The sequence below is a fragment of the Psammomys obesus genome, unplaced genomic scaffold (genome assembly GCF_907164565.1).
Source record: "Psammomys obesus unplaced genomic scaffold, mPsaObe1.curated_primary_1811, whole genome shotgun sequence".
Classification (NCBI taxonomy): domain Eukaryota; kingdom Metazoa; phylum Chordata; class Mammalia; order Rodentia; family Muridae; genus Psammomys; species Psammomys obesus.
Window position 1 is genome coordinate 704,474 of NW_026596287.1, and position 6,000 is coordinate 710,473.

Below are 6,000 nucleotides of genomic sequence, written 5' to 3' on the forward strand. Positions count from 1 at the left end.
ACCTTCCAGAGATTGTTTGTTTCTTGGTTTACAGTATTTAGGTTGACGGTGGCAGATTTAACTACACATATTTATTGGAAGCAGTCTAATAGCATTGTTTTCTTCTGTCTCTTTCCTTCTTCCACAAACTGTTTACAGCTTAAAGGGTTAGTTTTTCATGTCGCTCACCTTCCTGCTCAGATTCCTACCTCTAGAACCCATGAACAAATGCTGTGAACCCCTCACAGTTACAGGCCGACTCCATCGCCTTTCCAGCCAACAATTAGCCTGTGCTGCCAGTGAAAATGGTAGCTACTGATTCTGTTCCTATATGTGAACAAGGCTTCTCTTCAGGGCCTGGATAGCTCAGTCGGTAGAGCAGGGTGTGGGGTGCACGCCTTTAATCCCCGAACTCTTGAGGCGGAGGCAGGTGGTCTACATATGGAGTGCCAGGACAGCGAGGGCTATATAGAGAGAACCTGCCTCACAAAAGCAAAAGCAAAATAAAAGACAGGGAGAAAAAAAAATCAAGTTAATCGGAATCAAATTGAATAGATATAGTAATTTGGGAAGACAGAGTGCCCTTGAGGTATTTATTTTCTATTTGTAAACACGATAATATTGTTCTCCCTTTATTTAGGGTGACGCGGTGTTCTCAGAAAGAGGCTCCTGTGTTACTCCAACACCTTTAACACTGTCATTTCCGTGCGTTAGTAATCTGAACTAGTACCCCCCTCACGGGAGAGCTGCTGGTTCTTGTCCTCTCCTTAGACAAGCCAGCATTTGACAGCTTGATGTTTAGGGTGTGAACCAAGCCTTTAATGGCTGAACCGTCTCTCCAGCTCTTTTTCGCCTTCTCGATAATGCATGAGCACACCTCTCCACATGCCTTCCTCCTGACTTGCAATCCATTTTTGGTTTATTTTGTCTTTTGGAGATATGGCCTATGTAGCCCTGGTTGACCTCAAACTTGCTATATAGACTAGACTAGACTAGACTAGACTAGACTAGACTAGACTAGACTAGACTGGCCAGGAACTCAAAAAGAGTAACCTGCCTCTGGCTCCGGAGTGCCGGAATTGTAGGCTTGAGCCACTATGCTTGGCCCCACAATCTTTGTTTGTTTGTTTGTTTGTTCGTTCGTTTGTTTTTAAGAAAAATTTAAAGCTCCTAATGTTTATTTGATGTTGTTAAGCTTATGCACACAACACTTTCTTTTATTCTTTGGCCTTGAGACGAGGGCTCACATCTTAATTGTTCCTGGCAGACGAAGAGCTTTGTGTTTGGTGAGAAGGGAGAAATGGGGGAAGGGAAAGAAGAGCGAGAGAGAAAAGAAAGAAAGTAATGGGGGTGTGGTGGTGGGAATCCTTCATTTGACCTTCCATGAATATTGCCCAGACTATAGCCCGTGCTCCTCGTTAGTATAGTGGTGAGTATCCCCGCCTGTCACGCGGGAGACCTGGGTTCGATTCCCCGACGGGGAGTTAACACATATGTCTGTTTTCTTGCTACTGTCTTGGGTCATCAAACATAGCTCCATCTGTGAGCTGTGACTTTTTTACGCTTATTTTGAATCAGATCACCACAGGCTCTCCTAACCAGACAGCCTCTATGATGAGTCTTTCTTGAGGAAGGCTCTCAGCTGTACCCGTCTATTTCAGGACCTGTCCGAGGATTCGCCGGGACGTTCTGCGGGGTGTTAGGCAAGTGGCGGGCGGGGCTGGAGTGACCCGGGCTGGGCTGCCGGGCGCAGAGTGAACATTGTCCTTGCATCGTTTAACTCTAAGACAACAGTTTCCACTTCAGGATTCCTTAGGTGCTGAATGGAAAGCTGACTGTAATCTATGGGACAATAAAGTGCGAAGTCTTAGGTTACTGTTTTTTACTGGAAATTAACTGTTTAATTATTTTGCTCTCAAAAAAATACATTTCCATGTATTTTGATCATGTTCTTTCCCCCACAACATTCTTCCAAGATCCTCCCCCCCCTCCCTATCCATTCAGCTTCATGTTCTCTCCCTCTCTCCCTCTCTCTCTCTCTCTCTCTCTCACACACACACACACACACACACGCACACACACGCACACACAAAGGAAAAAAAAAAAGAAAACCCTACAAACCATAGCAACAAAAAGGCACACATAGAGTTCATTTTGTGTTGGCTAACAGCTCCTCCTGATCATAAAGCCTGCTCTGGAATGTTGTTGATAAACTCAGGGTCACTCCATTGGAGAAACCTGATTTTCCCTCTCCCAGCAGATAATCAGTTGCAACTAGCTTCAGGGTTAGGTGCAGGACTTTGTGCCCACTTCCCATTCTCCACTCTGGGATTTTGTCTGGATTGAATTTGCACAGACTTTGTGCAGGCTCTGACATAATCGATAATGCTTGTTAGGATTTTAGTTCAACAGTTTTTGCAGGGTGTTTGTGTGATAAATGAAGAATTTTGAGATTGAAAGACAAATGTCACAACTCCCAAGATTCTGTTTGTGAGCAGCGCCACACTGATCTTACCTTTAGAATAAGAAACTCTCCTGTACCACAAAACAAACAAACAAAACAAAAAACAAAAAACAATCATAATACTGAGTGATTAAACTGAAAGTCGTTTATTTTTTTTTCTTTTCGTGACCACAGCCCTAAACTTCAGAGAACCCACAAATCACTCAAGTTGGAAGGTATACCTCAATGACGGTAGATCAGGTTTTAATTTCTATGACAATGAATTTATTCTGATCTAGCCTGTCCAAAGTCAAAATTGATCCTTGTTGCCTGAACAAGGACTCAAAGACTGGACCCTTGGAATAAAAACCCAGTGCCCTGCCAGCCGAGCTTCCTGGGCTCTGGAACTATGCTTGTTATGCATCCTATAGACAATTTGATTTCATTAGTAATTTAAGTTACTGGGAAGGGCTGAAAGACTCCTTGGCTTTGGGGACTACCAGGGTCTTAGAAAGTCTGCCTTGGCTACCCGTGCCATCTCAGAATCTCCATGCTATATTTACATTCAGCAGCTGAGCCAAATCATGTTTGTGACTGAAGAAAGAAGAAAGAATATTCCAAGAATCAATGATGGCAGGAGCGAGCTCCTCAGTTTGGGCAGAGAGACCCTTGAAGATCACAGCTGTGGGCTCCCTTGCCAGCTTGCAGGTAGAATGAGGAGGAAGTGATTGTTTTTAGAAGTGCTGGAGCAACGGAGGACAATCCTCCAGAGAATCAAAGACGGGAAAAAAGATGCTGCCATCATCTATGGTGTTTTCCTGCACTTACAGGCATTGATGTCATATTTTTTTAGAGCTTTGGTTTTTTTATTTGTTTGCTTCATTTTGTAGAAGTATCTTTCATTCGCCTGATATACTTGTCATCTCTGAGGCTTACCGCCTCTGTCTGCTAACCTCGGCCTAGTCCTGGAAGCTTCTAGCCTTATACAGTCTAATCCAGGCCTAGAATGTTTTCAGCCTGTGAGACTCACTGCTGAATAAGCTCACCATTTCTAGCTCTTTCTGAACTCTGGTTGGCTGGTTCAACTCAGCTATTTTGTCTCAAACTCCTCTCCAAGATGACTGATTCACTCTGGCCGCTCTCAGTTTCTCACTAAATTGTTCTGCTTAGCCTCAAACTAACTCTAGCAATCTGTTCTAATCTTCTGGCTCCTTCCCATTCCCTGGCTCTTCTATCTTCACCTATCTTCACCTGTGTCTAGCTTGTTCTCTTTTCAACCTGTCTCTGTAAAACTGTTCTGGTAAAACTGCCTCTGAATTCCACAAATTGAACTGCCATGGACACAACTCCCATTTCACTGCCTCTCAATTCACTGACTCAATGGAACTGCCTGACCTGAACTGACTTGAACTCAGAGATCTCCATGCCTCTGTCTCCTGAGTGCTGGGATTAGAGTCATGTACCGCCAAACCTGGACCCAAACTTTTCTTTACCTGAAACTTGCTCTATACTAGGCTGGCCTTGAACTCAGAGATCTTCCTGCCTCTGTCTTCTGGATTAAAGGTGTGTCTATATTCAGCTGGATCACACAGACCTAGAAGGTCTTTGGATATGATCTCTTGCCAGAGCAGCCATATTCTGAACTAAAATTTCTCTACATTATTTAGCCTTACCCTCCAACTTATTCAAAGACTGTAGTGACTAGTTTATCCAAGCCAGCAATTCCCCCCCGCCCCCGGGTCATTCAGTAGTCATTCATTTATCATAAACCATAGTTTAAATACCTATTGACTGGTATCAAAGGACACCAGGGAAGATGGGAAGAGTCTGTTTTTTTCTTCCTGGTATTCATTTGATTGGCTGAATTTAAGATATGATCCATTTACCTCCCTCTCTGGTCATCATAAGTGTCAACAAGTCTTGTTACAGATAATGGATATTTTTACTTAAAGGAACACTATCCTTTAAATCAGTGGTTCTCAACCTTCCTAATGCTCTGACTCTTTAATACAGTTCCTCAACCTGGCAGTGATCCCCAACCATAAAATTATGTTCGTTGCTACTTTTCACTGTAATCTTGATGTCGTTATGAATCATAATGTAAATATCTAAGTTAGGGCCTCCAAAGGGGGTCCTCACAGCTGCCTTAAATGATTAAAGATGTAACATGCTGTTCAATCAATAGTTGTGTTCAAACCATTCTGAACATCTCCCTCCTCCCTTCTAGTAGTTAGAACTTGTTAAAAACTTCTTTCAGGACTTTTGAGATAGCTTAGTAGGTAAAGGTACTTAGCACAAAGCTTCAAAACATAAGTTCCATCTCTGGGACCCACGGGGTGGATGGGAAAAGCAGCCCCATGGCTGTCCTCCAGTAGCCACATGTGTGTACAAACAACGTGAATTAATTTTGAAAGCCCTTTTAAGGAAGCCTGGCTCCCGTGCTGGGGAGGAAATGCTACCTTAAAAATGTTTTGGAAACTTGATTCATTGGTGAGGAGTCCCACCTTGGTCCCCTATTTTTAATCGTTTGTCCTCTGCTGTTGTAACAAACTGCGGTCCAGCGTCCTTGGATGGCCCTTGTCCGGGGTAGAACCAAGTCTGCTGTGTGTAAATGAGGGTACCAAGTCACACCAGTGCCTCGGCAAGCGACCCTCACCATTCCTGCCTAGAGTACGACCATGTTCTGAGATGAAGAGTGAATCACCTCCTACTTGCTCTGACTTTAATTCGACCTTCCCACTAGTCTGCATTCTCCTATAGTGATAATTAAGTTAGAATGACATCAGGAAATCACACAGAAGGAAACAACAGCAGCTGACTCTCCTTTGACCTCTGTCCGGCCACCGAGAAACTTGGAGCAAGTAGAGCAGTAGCTGATTTAAAGCAGGTTTTACAATGCTGGAAGCTCCCCTGTGTAAAAAGCAAGCACGGATGCTGGATCAAAGTCTCCGTGAGAAAGAAAGAAGTGGGGAGAGGAGACAAGGGCTTAGCTGGTCGGTGAATGAGACAGGGCCTAGTTCCCGGGACATCCTAACCCAGTCCCCCGTCATGCAGACCCTCAGTCCTCCACCCCCTCCCCGTCACTCCCCACCTCCCCGCCCCGCTTCATCCTTTAGGGAGGATCAGAACTTTCATTGCAGCACCCTGGATGGAGTCAGGAACTGGCTCGTTTTCCTAAGAATTGATTATTCAGTCTAGCAGAAGTGTGTGTCAGGGTGGCCGAGTGGTCTAAGGCGCCAGACTCAAGCGTATTGCTTCCCCCTTTGAGGGTTCTGGTCTCCGGATGGAGGCGTGGGTTCGAATCCCACTCCTGACACGATTGTTCTTTTGTTCTTGTACCAGTCATAATTGGAATTGAACCTGAAAAGGTTCTTTGATGGCATTACCTGATTTTGCACCCTCTGTTTCTTTTTTTTAACCCAATGTTTTGATCCATTCTTTTGTTGATACTGTATTTCACTGAACTCATACTGACTCTCCTGCCTCAGCGGTTAGTTCAGCTAGGAAAGTCCTTAACATGCTTAGGTTCCTTAGTGTTTCATTCTGATCATTCCTAGTGGCATTTTGTTACAGTTTTG

At 44.2% G+C, this 6,000-nt stretch overlaps 2 non-coding genes across 2 annotated transcripts; both read left to right on the forward strand.

Annotated features, from left to right (window-relative positions):
- The first annotated feature begins 1,391 nt into the window (after positions 1-1,391).
- On the forward strand, positions 1,392-1,463 carry Trnad-guc (transfer RNA aspartic acid (anticodon GUC)). The gene has a single exon. It is a non-coding gene; the product is annotated as a tRNA-Asp (tRNA).
- A 4,168-nt stretch (positions 1,464-5,631) lies between these two features.
- On the forward strand, positions 5,632-5,738 carry Trnal-caa (transfer RNA leucine (anticodon CAA)). Its single transcript has 2 exons — positions 5,632-5,669; positions 5,693-5,738. It is a non-coding gene; the product is annotated as a tRNA-Leu (tRNA).
- Positions 5,739-6,000: the final 262 nt, after the last annotated feature.